The sequence below is a fragment of the Rhinopithecus bieti genome, unplaced genomic scaffold (genome assembly GCF_001698545.2).
Source record: "Rhinopithecus bieti isolate Rb0 unplaced genomic scaffold, ASM169854v2 scaffold_5882, whole genome shotgun sequence".
Classification (NCBI taxonomy): Eukaryota; Metazoa; Chordata; class Mammalia; order Primates; family Cercopithecidae; genus Rhinopithecus; species Rhinopithecus bieti.
In genome coordinates this window covers 655,880-673,782 of record NW_016805188.1, presented here as the reverse complement: position 1 = coordinate 673,782, position 17,903 = coordinate 655,880, and the positions used below count along the sequence as shown (strand labels likewise).

General features: G+C 40.1%; 1 pseudogene; it reads right to left on the bottom strand.

The window, feature by feature from the left end:
• Window positions 1-13,218: 13,218 nt before the first annotated feature.
• Window positions 13,219-14,291, bottom strand: LOC108529314 (ras-related protein Ral-A-like; annotated as a pseudogene).
• Window positions 14,292-17,903: the final 3,612 nt, after the last annotated feature.

Here is a 17,903-nt window from a genome sequence, read left to right as displayed (position 1 = left end):
TCTTGGAATTCTGGCTTCTAGAACTACAGAAATATGTATAGGCGACTGAAAGGCTTCAACATGAAGGGCAGCAGAGGTATGGCATGACTTGTTTTAGCATTGGTGTAAATGAAGTTAACCTATATGTTTTAGAAAGACTCTCTTGACAGATGGGATGGCTAATTGGTGCAGCCACAGGACAAGATGTACCCATATCAGTAATATGACTTTTGCCAAGAATCTTAGGAATGTTTGCTTGAAATTATTTTTAAAATATTTTGAGCCATAGAATTGTGATAGTCACCTCACATCTCTAAGCCTTGGTTTGCTCATCAGCAAAATAAGAAAGTTGCCTGTATGTCAGTGGGCCCTTACAAATTCTATGGTTCTAAAATTCTATGACATAAATTTCTAAAATTCAATGTTCCATTGCAGTCTCAGGGGTGCAATGGATCACACACCATGTTGATCATAAGATCTGGGTCAGAACATATTTTCTACTTGTTTGCCGCATCACTTTATGTCCACAATTCTTAGCAAGAAGTTACTCTGCCCCCAGCAGAGGATATCTGGAAAAGTCTGGAGACATTTTAGGTTGTTATAATTGGCAGGGGCTGAGGAGAAGGTGCACTAGTGGGTAGAATAAAAAGATGCTGCTAAACATGCCACATTGCACAGGACAGAGCCCACAACAAAGAATTATCCAGCACAATAATGCCGAAGTTAGGAAACCCTAATTTAGATAAATCAGCTCAATTTTTATGATTCTTGGCTTCTGTATTAAATACTTGTGTTTTTGAGGATAGTAAATGAGATCGCTGTGAAAGCACAAAGTAAGTGATAAAGCATGGTGACATCTGTGGTCACTGATCTAGGATGTTGCCTCTGCAGGGATAATAGCAGAGAGGGAGGTCTGCTGATGGGGCAGAGCTGGCTGGCACACAGCAGTGAGGGGTAACCACTGACATTTTGCAACTTGGGAGGTGTTACAAAGTGAAATTTATTGCTTCCTTGACACTTTTGTTATCATTGGCTTTTCCTCTTTCTTTTCCTATGGTCTTTTTGGTGGAATTTCCTGGAAGGCTTAGGGGACACTGACGTCTGGACAGTGTAGTGGCTGAGATCCCGAGCTTTGAAGTTAGGCAGATGTAAGCATGAATCCTACTTTATCATTTCTGGGCTGTGTAATTTAACTTTTCTGGCACCTAGATCTTTCATCATTAAGGTGATTGCAACATTTCCCACATTATTAGGCTGTCCTGAAGATTCAAAGAGATATTTCATGTTAAACCAAGTATTTGATCACAGAATAAATGGAAGCCTTCATCATCACCACCGTCATCACTATTGTCCGCAGTTAGTGCTATATAGTCACTTGAGGCACCTTTGCTCTTTACTTTTCTGTCACCTAACTCTTTCTCCAGTGGAGAAAATTTTCCTTGGTTTACTTGAGAGCAAGTCAGTACCCACTCCTTTTCCCTGGTAAAATTAGCCATCTAAATTTGTATTAGATTGGAATACAAATAATAGTTTCAAATATAAAGTTGCACAAGCAATGCAACAAAAATTCCTCTGTGGAGGCTAAAGTGACTCCATCTTGCTGCTAATCCGCCATGTTGACTTCTGGGAATGCCTAAAGATTTCTATTTTCCTGTACTTACTGTAAATCCTGCTTTTAGGTCAAAACAACCTTGATATTATCCTAAAGACATACTTGCCATAAATTCTGTCCTTAACTAAATTCTTGCCATTCTGATTCTTGCCAGTTGAAGAGACTGACTTTGATTGTCATACATATTCCCTTGCTACTCTATATAAGCCCTGGTTCTCAGCGCTAACTGTACGGGTGGGAATCCAGCATCTTGTCTCTCAGCTGCCTGTGACACGGCCTCTGTTCATAAGCCCCCATTAAATGTTTCTTTCTGAGAAACCAGATATGTCAGCCTCTTTCTTTGGCCTCTCAGCTTCTGTGGACTTTGTGGTTAAGTTTGCATAGACGTGCTCACCAAAGAACACCCTTCCTCCCTGCAAAAACAACAAAAAGAGGCGGGAAGGGGGGAAGTTACTGACTATAAGTTACAGAATTTTGTTGCTAAAAAGAATCCTATAGCACAGGGATTCCCTACCTAGTTTTACATCAGAATCTCCTGGGGGATCTTTTAAAATGCAGAATCTGGAACTCTAACCAAGCCCTGCTGAATCAGAATCTTTGGGATAAGACCAAGAAATGTGCACTTTCTAAGAGCTTTCTGGGTTTCTGAGTGACTAGGTTTGGAAACCATTAATCAGAACTTAACCAGAGTGCTTCTCAATCCTGGAGCATGTAAACGATACAGACACCAGGTTTCCATATGATACCTATTGGACGGAATCTCTGAAAGTGGTCGTCCTTGAGGTAATCATAGGCTTGTCTTTACTGCAATCCTGAGACTAGGCTGGAAAGGATTATTATATCTGATTTTTGGTTGAGTCTGAGGACTAAGAAACCTTAAGCAATCTGCTTATGTTGAATAAATGTGGCATATTTCATTATTTGTCCAAATTATTTGCTGCCACTCCTTACTATACCCTCTCTGAAGCCCCTTCCATTGCGAGGAGTATACTTACTCTCCGATTGACCTCTGGCTTAGCCTTGTAACTTGCTTTGACTAATGCATGTGACTGGAAGAGGCCTGTGTCTTTTCTAAGCAGAAACTTAAAAGAGTCACCTCATCTGTCAATTAATTGTTTTCCCTCTGTCATCAGAATAGCATGTCTTTATTAGTAGTTGTTTCTTCAGCCTGAATCCCAGAAGGAAGAAGTATTAGAATAGAGATGCAGCCAAACTGCAATGGTCATTAATGTGAGCATGAAACAAATCTGGGTTGTTTTCACCCCTGAGATTTTGGGATGACTAACACTCCTCATGGGCCACCACCCACCAACAATGGAAGAGTGAGAATTAGAGCCAGGTTTTCTGTCCATTTCCCCACCCCCGCCCCGCCCTCCTGTGGTTTCTGTTATAATACTGAGAAGGAGAGGAAGACGGTTGAATTTGTCTTAAGTGGAGAGAAGATTATTTGCTCCCACATCAGAGCTGAAACTGAGAGAAGGTGTGTTTTTTATCTACTCACTTAGAATTTAGAATGGAGATCTCAAATTTCTTCTAGTGCAGGAATTCTATTATTCTGTATTCCCAAAGGAACATCACTCCATTTTTGCTACCTATGCCAGTCCTATTTGTGGAGTTATGTAATTGAAGCCTGTCTGTGGCGTTAATCTGTGGGATTGGCTGTGAAATAAACCATTGCATATAATAATACTTAACATAAGAAAAATGTTTGCTGCATTCTGAATAATAAGCAAAAAAGTAAACTTTTGAAACAAGATCTTGCTTTACCTTAGGTTCAGGTAAAGCTTAGAAGACCAAGATGATGTTTTCTAACGAAACACGTTTTATAAGGGTGATTGTGATTCCCGTGCTGCCCACAGGGGGGCCACACAAATCAGGACTGCACAATATTTTCTTGCAACCAATTTGTTTACATATGTATTTCTAGGCCTGTTTTCTCCTGCCACAAAGCAGTTCCTTGAGTTAAAAGGTTCCTTGAGTTAAAAGAGTCACTTTTTCCAATGGCTATATGTAACAATAATTATAGTCTGCTCCAGTTCTTCTACACCCTTCATCATTATTCAGATGTTGAGGTCTATTGCAGATTAGAATTCCTACGTAATTTTCAGAGATTTGAGATATTTTCCTCAGCCTCATTATTTTGCAGCATAAACATCTGAAATCAGAAGCAACGAGGTAATTTAAATGAGGATCAGAATGAGTTATTGACAATTGCAGATAAAAAAACAGGTTTTCGGTTTTAAAAAATATCAAATTAGAAAGAGGAGGACAATTATTTCCAGTAAAATGTAAAGCCATAGGAATAGCTATTATTTATGGGCTACCTACTCCAGGCCGAAATCTTACTATATAGGATTGCATCGAATCCTCCCCCAGGCCGCCCGGTAGGCTGTATAGATGTCGCCTTCGATGTTTGGGATGTGAAGATGGCGTCCCAGAGACGTCAGTCTGTGATAACGATCACAGGACTTTATGGGAAGACCTGGCATCCGATCCCAAGTGTGTCAGAAGCCAAAGCCCGCAAACTTCCTCTACGCCACACTGACTTTCTCTCGTTGGACTTTCAAGTGCGTTTCTACTCTGGCTATCGTATTTATCATCTCAAGTTTCCTACTCAATTACATACTTTATTTCCAAAATAAATATTTATCCACATAAACCTCTATCTTCACAGGAAGCAGAAAGTTGAAAATCGCATAATCTCCATGAAAATTTCTGGTGATCTTCCTACGGGAAAGGGAAATTGCGGTTTGCAAGGAGCTCACGCAGGGACCTCTTACCAGCAGTTTGTGGGTCGTTGGACCACAGGAGGAGGGGGGAAGCCTTTGGGCAGCCAGAACACATAAATCCATATTTGAAATACCTTCATAAGCAGTGTACTTGGTGGGAATAACTTGGGTTCATTAAATATTCTGTAATATTCTCTTTCTAAATGCCTTGTCTAATTATTCAAGTCAGAAGAAGCCACGCAACCTATCAACCACTAGATGTCACTGTTGCTCATGAAATAGAATGGCTCATTCTGCAATGTTTGTGTGTAGATCCTTGAATGACTCCTGAACTCTTCCCTGAAGTTTACCCTTCAACTAAGAGCTATGAGTAATATAGAACTTGTGGCTTCTGATCACAAAAAACTTGTGTCCTTGATGGAAGCACGATAAACCTATCTGAACAGTTACAGAATGCAAATGTGCATTCATTTATGGCCAGTTACAAATATGAAGAATAGAGGTAACAAGAGCTCTCAGATCCCAGAGAGAGAAATAAATGCAAACTGCACTGGCTGTGGAAGCTTCCAGAGTTGTGGGATCTGGGTGCTGTTCTAATGGATGAGTAAGAGTAGGGCAGGAAGAAAGCAAGATAATTTCAAGAAGGAGGCATGCCATGAGCATTCGTGTGATGGTGGGAAAAAAATACTGACTTTGGGTGAAGTAGAAGATTCATTCTGGGAAGAGTAGAGCTGGTGGTGAGGGTGACAGATCATATAGGAACAGAAAAAACAGAGGAAGTGCTTGAATTTACCTTCCATCCTGAATTTGCCTCTAAAAGTTTCCGAGGAGAGTGATGTGATGAAAATTGCACTTTAGGAAGATGAAGTGTCAGCGGTGTATAGATCCGGAGAATCCCAGAGAAAGGAAGAGTCATGTCAAGGAGATCACATACACTGCAGAAATGGACAACGGCTGTAGTGTCCAGCTAACAAGCTATAGCAGAAGGCCAGTAAGGGGAACACAAAAAAACGACTGGGCTACCCTGACGTGGCTTTCTGTAGTTGAGGAAGACCTGCTCCTGAATGGAACAAATTAAAATATCTGGAGCTTAAACCTTGTGAATGGCCATCATTGTTCTCAGGACAAGGCCCCCCCACTCCCCAGTCATCTAGGGCCACAGGTCCAAGCATCCTGGTGCTATGCCGTTTTCTTCTTTCAGTTCCTTGAGTTCATCACATGCCTTCTGCTTCAGGCTCTTGCCTGAGTTGTTCTCTGTCTCCATCCCCTCTTCCTCCACCCTTCCTCCCCTTACTTGAAGACTTCTCTACACATACATCAGTTTCTTTACAATACACTCTCACAGAACCAAGAGCTTTTGCGTCACAACATTTATCCCTTTTCATTTGTATTTCATACTTATGTAATTGTGTGATTAACGTCTGTTACTCCTTCTAGAATGGAAAATCTGTGGTAAAAGGGCTTATGTCTGCATTTGCTCTCCATCATGTCTATTCTCATCACGGTGGGAGAAAGAGAAGAACCACTGCTTCTCTACCGGGTCTCTGATGAGCCCATAGAGGGGAGGGGCGGTGACTAAGAAGCTGAGGATTTAGAGTTAAACGACTCTAGAAGAGCTGCTTCTAATCATTTTAGTGTCACTCCAGGTTGCCCGAGAGTAGCAACTTTACAGTTCATTGACATGGCCTGCAGTATGGAGCCATTTGCACCCTGGGCCTTGTAGGATGTAGCATTTTACAATCCATTACAATTAAATAGCATGCTATGATTGTTGGACCTGGTAACTGAGATGAAGTAAAAGATTCAAGTCATTTTGAAGATATTTCCACAAATAATAAGGACCTTTACTGAAATGGCTCTGCAAAATCATTAGAGATTTTTGGTCAAGATTTATTAACACTGCCTTTAGTAAAAGAGGTCCCTGTGGTGGCTGGGACAAATAGCTTACAATGGTCTTTCAATTGCAAGAATACATTCAAGGCCTTCTGACAATTTCTAGATCAGTCCTTGTTACAGAAAGTTTATGAATGGTTATTTGCCATGTGGCCAAGAAAACACAGGAAGCATTTTGTGCAGTGATGACAGGATTTCCTGTGTTTAGCCTACTGTGTGGATAATTCATGCTGATGCCTGGCAAATGACTTAAATTCTTTTCTTGGCTTTTTGCTAGTAACCCCCTCTTAGTAAGCAATGAGTCAATCAATGATCTCATGCAGCTAATAGAATGATTAGATCAAGAAAGACACAGTATAGCTATGGAAAGTGACTGTATTTGCATTTTGTATTTTTCTTTTATGTTTAGAGTTATACTATATTGTATATTTGAAAAATGACCACAGCTGTATTTCCACATCTACATGCTTTTCTAAAACACCGCTCTGCCCTCTCAGAGTTGAAGGCTTTTCTCTTATCCTTGAAATCGGGTGCGTTTTGTGACTGTTTCAACAAATTGAATATGGTGGAAGTGACACTGCATAACTGACAAGGCTAAGTCAAAAATTTGTCACGAATGTATTGTACATTTCCAAACAGTTAGAAGTGAGGACCTCAAATGTTCTTAGTGCGTAGAAATGATAAATGCTCATGGAAGGGATATCCTAAATACTCTGTCTTAATCATTACACATTTTATTTGTGTAACAAAATATTGCATGCACCCCATAAATGTGTACAAATATTATGTATTAATAAAAATAAAATAAATTTTAAAATGTGTTATGGTTTCCACGTGGTTTGTATCTCTCAGGATGCTCACTTTTGCAACCCAGCCAACATGCTGTGAGGAAGCCCAGCCACGTGAGCCATCCAGGACTACCTAGGATTATTAGCCCACAGACTCAGCCAGGGTCTCAGTCTACTGCCAATGTCAACTCACATGTAAATGAGCCTTCAGTTGATTCAGTCCCAGCCTTTGAGCTATCCTCGATGATGCCAGACAGGACATAGATGAATTATTCCCACCAGGTTCCATCTAAATTGCAGGTTTATGAGCACGATGACTATTGTTATAACGTATGAAATTTTGGGTCACTTGTAGGTAACTGGAGAAATAGCCTAAAACAGAGAGTAAAACATTCTATTTCAGCTTGCCCTTGTGCTTTTGTTCATGCTGTTCCTAGGCCCTGAAATACCCTTTCTTTCCAACTTCCTCTTTTTTTTTTTTTTTCACTTGTCTAACTTTTCTGCTTATCCTTCGTGAATCAACTCAGGTGTGAATCTCTGTAGGAAGTCTTCCATAACCCTTAGTTAAATGGCCATCCTATGTGTGTAAACCTCAATAATAGTCCCAGCCAAATGGGCCACCAAGATTCATTTACATGTTTGATGCTTACACCAGTCGATGCGGTCATCTTTGTATCATTAATCTACATACATTCACAGACTAACACAGTGCCTGGTTCCACCACCTTTGTGAACTTCGTCAAGTTAATCAATGTCTCTAAGACTCCCTTTTCTTATCAGTGAAAAAAGATAAAAGCTTCAGCTCATAGTGTTTCTGTGAGGACTGAAGGTTAAAGTCATGGAAGTTGCTGGCATATACTAAATGCAACATAAATTAGCATAATTTCCAAATAGGAGGAAACACTCAGCATTCCAGAAAGCAGATCTAACAAAAAGTATGTTGAGATCCATTATTCAGAGTTCTCGACACCTCCTTCCTGCTCCTCCACTGGGCAGCACATGGCTCTCGGGGGAGAGCAGGTACTGCTTAGAAAGGTGACGTTAGTTGGATTGATGGATGGGTTTTAAAACTCGTAGCAAAGGCAAAAGTCTTAAAAGCCAAGTACTTAAGACAGATAACGTCTTTCAAAGTTCAAATGCTTGGCTTTGAATATCTGAATAAAAAATTTTGAAGGTAAAAAAGGCATGCAGATTATGCCCAAATCAGCACAACATATTGTGATGTAAAATTTAGTGGGAGAAACCCAAATCCTGCCCAGCCCTCCCTGTCCTCCCCACCTCCCAAACAGAAAGGAATGGATGTGTTGTATCCTAGAGTATCCTACCTGTTGCATAGCCAGGGGAGACTAGAAGCCTGTTAGAATCCCTTGGTGATCATGGAGTTGGAATAGCAGTTCAGTCACGGAATGATGAACAGCCTGGACTGAAAGCCCTGAGGGCCTCCTCACAGAGCCCTTGTGTACCCCGAGGATGAAAGAAAGCATCCAAGGGGGGTGTAGAGTATTGAAAGAGATCCAATTGATTTGAAAAAAACCTAGGGCAAGATAAGGAAGACATATGTGTGTGTGTGTGTGTGTGTGTGTGTGTGTGTGTGTGTGTGTATTGGAGGGGGTTAATGCCTCAAGGGCATTATCATCAGTGTCTCTCAGCCCATAACAACAAGCACCTGTTGAAGAGATTTACAGCTCAGCAGACACCAGACGCTGCACTAGCTACATTTTATTTTGGTATGATTGGCGTAAATTCTGAGGTGTAGGTGAATAATTTGAATACAACTTATTTAGGTAGAGATTCCCTTTTCCTTCGATTACTCCTGCCTTAGAATGGAAGAGGTCTGATAGTCTTCAAGTGAGTAGACAGCATGGTTATGCCCAGACAGAATGGCAGCAGTGCCCCTCTGCAAGCTCCGTGGGTTTAGGGCAATTTATTGACCATTTCCTGTTGACGGCCTTTCCAACAGCATGAATCCCATGGATGTGGTTTTCCAGCAGTTTCAGCCAGTTCCTCCCTAAAAAGCCAATGCACAGTACTCAGCGGAGGCCAGCGGAAATGTCCCTCTCCCAGAGAAGGGCTGCTGCATCAGGACTTGCGGCTCTCAGCAACATCAACCTTCTTATCACTGTAATCTGGAGGAGCACATGCTGTTCTCGATGATCTTGGCAACGGGCTTTCTGAGAAAATGTCGTGGAAGTTGTCCTTTCCAGTTATAGCTAAACCACCAGGGTCAAATTTTATTTTGCACTCAAGATCCACAGATGAATACTATTGCAAAGTCAGGAATATCCAGAGAGAAAGTGCTCTACGCTCTGAATCATGTGCAATTCAGAAGGGAAGCACAATGAGGGAGTAGTTCTAAGAGGGAGTATTAATCGGACTGCTTAGGTTCTCGTCCCAGCTTCAACATTTACCAGCTCTAAGATCTGCAAAAGTATTTTAATCTTCGTTCTTCAGTTTTCCTTTCTGTGACATAGGCAATCATGTGCTTACCTTGTAGGACTTGGAAATTAAATAAGAAAACACATAAGAAGCACAGTGCCTGGCATATTCTGAGCTCTTAATGAATGCTGGCTTTGTCATGACGTTTATTACTGCCAGCATTTATGGTGGCAGAAAATGTTGGTTGGCTGCCCTACAGGCATTTCCTGCTGCTCTGTCTTCCTTGTAATCAGAGTGCTAATTTTGTATATTTATCTGGGAACCACATGCTGATGAATTTTGATTGAACTAACTCTTGTTAATAAGTGGCTCTCCGATTTCTGAGTATTCAGGGTATGGCACAACTTGCCTAAAGGGAGACCTGGGCATGCGACTTGCTGTGGCCAGTGAAATATGAGATGCTTGACACCACAAACAATGACATTCATGCTACATGTCTGTCACATTACCCTCTCTTGAGACTTTCGATAAAAATCAGTGAGCTTTTCACTTCAAATCACAGAAAGACTAAAGTGTGGTTGCTATCTGTTACCAAACCATTACTGAGTCCATCTTGGCTGGTATTAAAAGCAAACTGCATGAAACCTGTTTCACTGTTTGATAACTATTTTGCATGGCATCTTTTTGTCTCTTAATTTTAAAAAATTTTTAATTTTAGTTTTCAGAAGTTGCTTTCGCTGCCCTCAACTTTTTTGGTGGAAATTACTGGAAATTCTGGAAATTATTAAATCATAGTTCATATCAAACGGTGTTGATTGAGCTTTTGCCATTGTGAGTTTCCTTTTGTGGTTATTATTTCTCTTTTTTAAACTTTTGAGTTCAGGGGAAAATGTGCAGGTTTGTTACACAGGTAAACTTGTGTCATGGGAGTTTATTGTATGGATCATTTCATCACCCAGGTACTAAGCCTAGTACCCAACAGTTACTTTTCCTGATTCTCTCTCTCCTTCCACCCTCTATCCTCCCATAGGCCCCAGTGTGTGTTGTTCTCCTCCATGTGTCCATGTGTTCTCATTATTCACCTCCGACCTAAAAGTGAGAACTGTGGTATTTGGTTTTCTGTTCCTATGTTCATTTGCTAAGGGTAATGGCCTCCAGCTCCACCCATATCCCTGCAAAAACCACGATCTTATTCTAACAAGTTTAACTTGATTGTGCTAAATTCTGCAGATCTAAATTCTGATAAGATGATGTAAATTTGTAATTTTCTAATCAATAATAAAGGATTATTAGAAAGAAGGCAGAGCATCGAACAGACTCTAGAATGAGACTGATGAGTTCCAACTCTGGCTCTGTCACTGCTTACTGTGCCACTTGGGGCAAGTTACTTAACTTCTCTGTTTCCTTTTCATCTGTGAAAAAGGATCATATTAGTATTAGCATCTAACTCATAAAATATTTTATAAGAGTAAATCAGTTACTTTTTTAAAAAAGCTTTTAAACAGTGCCTGCAACAATAAAAGCTATGTATGTATATATAGATAGATATATAGATAGATACATATACACACACACACATATATATACACACACATATATATACACACACATATATATGCATGTATATATACATATATATAATATATATATATATTTTGAGATAGAGTTTCACTCTTTGTTGCCCACTGGAGTGCAATGTTGCAATCTCTGCTCACTGCAGCCTCTGCCTCCTGGGTTCAAGCAATTCTCCTGCCTCAGCCTCCTGAGTAGCTGGGATTACAGGCATGTGCCACCATGGCCGGCTAATTTTGTATTTTTAGTAGAGACAGGGTTTCGCCATGTTGGTCAGTCGGGCTTGAACTCCACACCTCAGGTGATCCACCTGCCTTGGCCTCCCAAAGTTCTGGGATTACAGGTGTGAGCCACTGTGCCTGGCCCATAAATATTTTTAAGTGACTAAAATGTACAGGTTTAACTATTAACTTTATTTTTATTGACTATTTGTATAAAGTATACTTATTAACTTGCTCTATTCTTGTGGGTGTAAATTATATGTATATTATTTAATTTAAATATATGTATTTTAAAGAGAAGTTTATTGGTCTTTAAATGGCTCAAATTGCAACTGAACAAATCGGGTGGTGGCATCAGCCTAAGACACATGATGCATCTTTGTCAGTTGGCCTCACAGCACCTCAGTACCCAGGAAAGGAAAGGTCTCAAAGCAAAGTCACAATGTTAGTGGTTAGGACCTCTGGTTAAATAAGACTGTAATGAGTACACATGGAGATTTCTGGGCCCACTGGCCAGTGTTACACTGGTAATTTGAATTCTGCACACGGCATAGCCTATGAGAGATACAAAATGAAAGCTGTGTGTCTCAAACCCTTTAAGGACAAATACTTAACATGAGAAATTGGATGTAATATCTAAGGAGTGGGTTCCTAGAAAGCCTATTTTTAACTTTACATACACACCTGTTACCTGGAATGCCTGAACACATCTTTCACCTGTTTAAGTCAGGACTGAGCAAAAGGAAAAAAATACTCAGTTGAATCAACTGTCATAGTTCCACTGCCAAAAGGAAAAAAATATCGGACAGCGGCCTATTTTCCACTGAAATTATGTCCCCAAATAGCATGCTAGAATTCTTCCTGCAGGAACACCACACAATGGTGACACAGCCTGATGTTTGGTCAGTGTATGACAAACATGTTTTCTGCACTGTACGCAGGTTTGACTGCTTGATGTTAACTTCTGAAAATGTAGCTACAGTGTTCTTCATTCAACAGTGCAAAATGCATTAGCACTACTGACATTTTCTTCCTGTGACCTGCTCCCAGGAGATCAAAAACTTAACACTTACATGCTCACCACTGGCAGACAGTGATTTCCACGGACCAGCATCTTAGAGAAAAACAGGGTTCATTCAAACATAACTGGTGCTGAATCCTTGCAGTCGAAAATTATCTTACAAGTATATGCTGGCCCTTCATTTTAAATGAACTTGAAGTTTATTAAAAGCTATCAAAGAGCTCTGGAATCTTATTTTCAAGAACCAGAGTATGGCACACATTCTAAATTTGGACAGGCTCCTAGCAGGCAGTTAATTCTCAAGAATCTTCTATACAAAAGCTGTCCTCCATGCTGGGCATATATTTTCTCACCAGGACACATGGGGCAGTGGACCCCTGGTGTTAGTAAGAACACACCCAGAATGATATAACCAGGTATTTTTCTGTTTCTAAATTAAGGCATATTCAAAAATTTCCACGTACAAGTTTACACCACTTCACTCAGTTAATCACCAGGTAATTAAATCAGATTCACAGATGAATTACTCTCAGTTTAACTATATGCAACAACCATTCCAATAACTTTTTCTTCTAAATTTTGCATAATAATGGTTTTAAAAAGTGATACAGTTTATCATGTTCACAATTGTCATTTTTCAAGGCAGTAGAAGACCAAGATATTTTAATATGATATTAAATGTAAGCTTTATAACAAAATACCAGAGGAAGTCCTCTTTCCTCCTTCTCCTCACCCCCATCTCACCTCTTTAATATTTCAGGAATGACTGCCCAAGAAACAAGCTCACACACTACATTCAGGACCATGATAATTGTTGGCAATTACTAAATAAGTTGAACTTTGCTTCTTGGTGAAGCCACATTAATTTCTTTTTTAAGTAAATTTGAATTTCCCTGCAGTTCCAATTCATGCTTTCAGTGATATACAACAGTTACCAAAACGTTAAAGTAATTTCAATCAGTTGAGCCTTCAGTGGCAATACTTATAAATTATATTTATTAGTATAGTCAAGATAAGAGAGATTTGATTATAAAATGCAGCATCTTTTTCTGATTGTTTTGGCTAAACTTTTCCTCTTCTTTTTCCACTCTTTTCTTTGCTGTCTTCCATCTTTCACACTTGAATTTCTCTCATTAAGTCAAAAAATATCTTGTCAACATTAGCTCGTGTTTTAGCAGATGTTTCCACATAGTTAACACTCCACTAGTCAGCTCTGTTTTTTGCCTCTTCTATGGAAACCCGCCTTTTATCTTCTAAATCTGATTTGTTAGCAACCAGTAGAAATGGAATAATCACATCTTCTTTTACTCTTAAATCTGTTCCCAAAGCCAACTGTAGCTGCAAAGGATTCCATTTCTGTAACAGAGAAGACACAGAGGAAGTAGTTGTCTTTAATTGCAGCGTAGTCCTCCTGCCCAGCTGTATCTACTATATAGATCTGTACTTCTTCCCCATCCCGAGCTCCCTTCTGATAGCTGTCTGCTTTAATAGGCTCATATTCCTCCACAAACTCATTGTACATGAACTGTAGATGATAGGTGAAGCCAGCTGGGCTTCCTCGGTCAAGTGGGGACTTGGAGAACTTTTCTGTCTTACAAGAAGTTTGTAAAATGCACCAATCAGTGCTCTGTAAAAACCCACCAATCAGCACTCTGTAGCTAGCTAGAGGTTTGTAAACTGCACCAATCAGCACTGTGTAGCAAGATAGAGGTTGTAAAATGGACCAATCAGCACTCTGTAAAATGGACCAATCAGGAGGACATGGGAGGGGACAAATAAGGGAATAAAAGCTGGCCACTCCTTCTAGCAGCGGCAACCTGCGTGGGTTGTCTTCTGCTCTATGGAAGTTTTGTTCTTTTGCTCTTCACAATAAATCTTGCTGCAGCTCATTCTTCAGGTCTGTGCCACCTTTAAGAGTTGTAACACTCACAGCCAAGGTCGGCAGCTTCGTTCTTGAAGTCAGAGATACTAGGAACCCACAGGAAGGAACCAACTCTGGACACATAGAGTCGGAGCTGACTTGCCCACACTGCCGCTATCCACCATGATGACCTTGTGTAAGGCCAAAGAGTTCTGACCCTTGGGCTTATTTGCGGCCATCTTGTGTCACAGTTTTCATCAAAGGATTAGGAAGAATCAACCAGTCTGCTGCCCCAAGGGCTCTGGAAGTCACGGCTGCATGGCTCCCGCCAGAGGGTACTGACCCTCATCACCTGGGAGGCCCCGGGCCGGGAACGGCCGAAGGAAGACTCCGATGGGTGGCGGAGGAACCTGGGAGGCTGGAGGAGGACGACGATTCTGGTGTTCCACCCTGGGGAGATCCACCGTCCTCCGTGGTATCAATTATACTGATGAAATATAGGTTTTGTCAGTTTTAAAATATAAAAAGTTTTCCCATGAGTAGAATATTTGTGATTATTTTTACTAACAATATTAATTATATGTGATTTGTTTATTTAAATACGGTTTAGGGGATACAAGTGCAGTTTGGTTACATGAACATATTGCGTAGTGGTTAAGTCTGAGCTTTCGCTGTGTCCATCCCCCAAATAGTGTACATTGTACCCATTAGGTAATTTCTCATCCCTAAACCCTGTCCCATCCTCCTACCTTTCTGAATTTCCTGTGTCTATTTCACTGTCTATGTCCCTGTTTAGCTGTTTAGCTCCCCCTTATAAGTGAGACCATGTGGTATCTGGTTTTCTGTTTGAGTTATTTGACTTAGAATAACAGCCTTCAGTTCCATCCATGTTGTTACAAAAGACATACTTTATGGCTGAGTGGTATTTCATGATGTGTGTGTATATATATACGTGTGTGTGTGTGTATATATATATATATATCACTTCTTTTTAATCCAGTCATTCTTTGATGGACACTTAGGTTGATTCCATATCTTTGCTATTATGAATAGTAATGCTGTGATAAACATACGAATGCAGGTATCTTTTTGGAAAAATGATTTTTTTCTCTTTTGGGTAGATATGCAGTGTTGGGATTCTGGATTGAATGATACTTCTGTTTTTGGTTCTTTGAAAACTCTCCATACTGCTTTTCATCGGAGTTGTACTATAGTTATATGTGATTTAAAGTGTTATATTTAAATTTTATCAAAACCATAAGAAAACTGTGAATAATCTTCCACAAATATTTTAGGATTATTTTATATCCAGGGTTGGCTCATGGCATTACAAATCTAATCATCTATATATGTTGAATCACTTTATTGTGGGTCCTGTTGAAGCAAAAGCAAACAGCAGGGTTAAAATGTCAGGCTAAATAGCATGGGGTCAAAGCGGCAGGACAGAAAGAGTGAAGTCAAAATTGCCTACTTCCTCTTTCACAAATGTTTCTTCTACACATTGATCTTTGTGATTTGTTCAATAATTCTTAAGTTGTCCAACAGATGGTAATTAAGGGCCTCCTACATTCTAGGCACTGGAGATTCAGCAGGGAACAAAGGACAAAGCCCTTGCCTCACAGAGTTTACATCTTCAAGGGGAGGAGTAGACAAAAGCAAACAGACAAATGCATATATTTAGGCGGTAATAAGTGCTCCAGAGAAAAATAAAGCAGAGTAAAGAAGTTTGGCAAGGCACAGGTGTGAATTTAGGAAGTCCTCACTGGTCTTTGCTCACTAATCTGAAGGAAGAGAGAGGGCGAGACAAATGTATACATGGAAGACGAGTGTTCTTGGCAGAGGGATGGATCAAAGACCCTGAGATGGGAGAATTCATGGTTTGTCTAAGGTAGACCAGTGACATGTAACTTTAGTAAGCCCTTTGGGGACTCGGACTTTCACTCTGTGTGAGATGTGAAGATGATGGGTGTTCTCAGGCAAGACAGTGACATGCTCTGAGTGAATGCAGTCTGGAGCTAAGGCTGCTGGGGTTGAGTCCCAGTTTTCTGACCTGTTAGCTGGGTGACTTTGGGCAAATTATTATTATTTTCTCTATGCCTCTGTTTTCTTTCCTGTAAAGTGGGATAATCATGGTTCCCACTACATAGGAGTAGAATAAGTATTAAAATAGTTAGTATTTGTAAAGTGTTTTGAGCAGTTCCTGGCACAAACTAATGCATGGAAGTGTGTGCTACATAAATCAGTAAAGGTATTTTATTTTATTTTATTTATTTATTTTTTTTTTTTTGAGACGGAGTCTCGCTGTGTCGCCCGGGCTGGAGTGCAGTGGCCGGATCTCAGCTCACTGCAAGCTCCGCCTCCCGGGTTCCCGCCATTCTCCCGCCTCAGCCTCCGAGTAGCTGGGACTACAGGCGCCTGCCACCGCGCCCGGCTAGTTTTTTGTATTTTAGTAGAGACGGGGTTTCACCGTGTTAGCCAGGAGGGTGTCGATCTCCTGACCTCGTGATCCGCCCGCCTCGGCCTCCCAAAGTGCTGGGATTACAGGCTTGAGCCACCGCGCCCGGCCAGTAAAGGTATTTTATAGTATCGTTTTGACTGTGGTATAAATAATTGTGTGTGTGTGTGTGTGTGTGTGTGTGTGTGTGTGTGTTGGGAGTGATGGAAGGGTATTCAAGTTGGAAGCATGTAGACCTATTAGGAAACTAATCTAGCATGGCAATGATGCTGATTTAGACCCAGATGGGAATAGTGAAAGTAGTAAGCAGTGATGAGATTTGAAGTGTATTTGAAAATAAAACTGATAGACTAGAAGTGGAGTGTGAGTGAAGGAGAAGAGTGGAGGCTATCTCTAAGGTTTTCAGACTGAGCTACTGGAAGAACAACACTGCCATTTTCTGAGGTAAGGAACACTATAGGAAGAACTGTGGAGAGTTGCTGATCCAATAAAAGTTATATCCTTGGACCAGTGATCAGAAAAGGGTTGGTGTAGATTCTGAGTGCAGACATCTGAATGTTTAATGGACTTAAAAATATAAAACTCCTATTAATATATTTTCAAGACAATAAGAGTGCAAGTCGATCCATTAGGTATGGAACTCAGTGGGGTATAGAAAATCCCAGGGAATTCAAGATACTGGACGTAATCTTTAGGAATTCAGTGATGAGCTATGAAATACTGAATCAGTGCGTTCCTGAGTGTATCTTGAAAACAGATCTTGAAATAAAGTTTCAGAAGGCCTTTGGAAGATAGGGCTCATAGAAAATGAAAATGGGCAAACCCATGATCTGTGGACACAGCCAAATAACAACCAACACAACAAATGACAACACAACAGATGAGCTTTCTTTTGCTTTCAGTTGCTAAACTTTGTGGAAAATACATTATGTCCAAGGATAAAGAAGAAGTTGCACTGATCTTTTATAGTACCTGACTCAAATTTACTAGTCATAGAATTTTGTATAGCTGAAATTGTTAGTTCTGAAAGCCTTAAACTATGTATTAAGATACACTGAGGAAAATAAATTTTGCTAATTTGAGAAGATATACAAAGATAATATATTGAAGTTGAATTCCTTTGTCAAATCTATTGTTCTTTCCAAAGTTTTCCAATATAATTTAAAATAGCCAAAGATAGCCCACCTTGAATTGAAATAAAATTAATTCAGCAATATATATTTATTTGTAATTTACATGACTATGAACCTACAAAAAAGGACTTACTTGAAATACAAAGGATCCTTGTGATTACTTCTATTTAGAACTTACGTTTAATTTGTTCTCTGCTTAAGTACAAAATACAAACATTTTCTAGTAACCATTTTATTTCAGAGTGCAGAGGTGCAGGGCATCA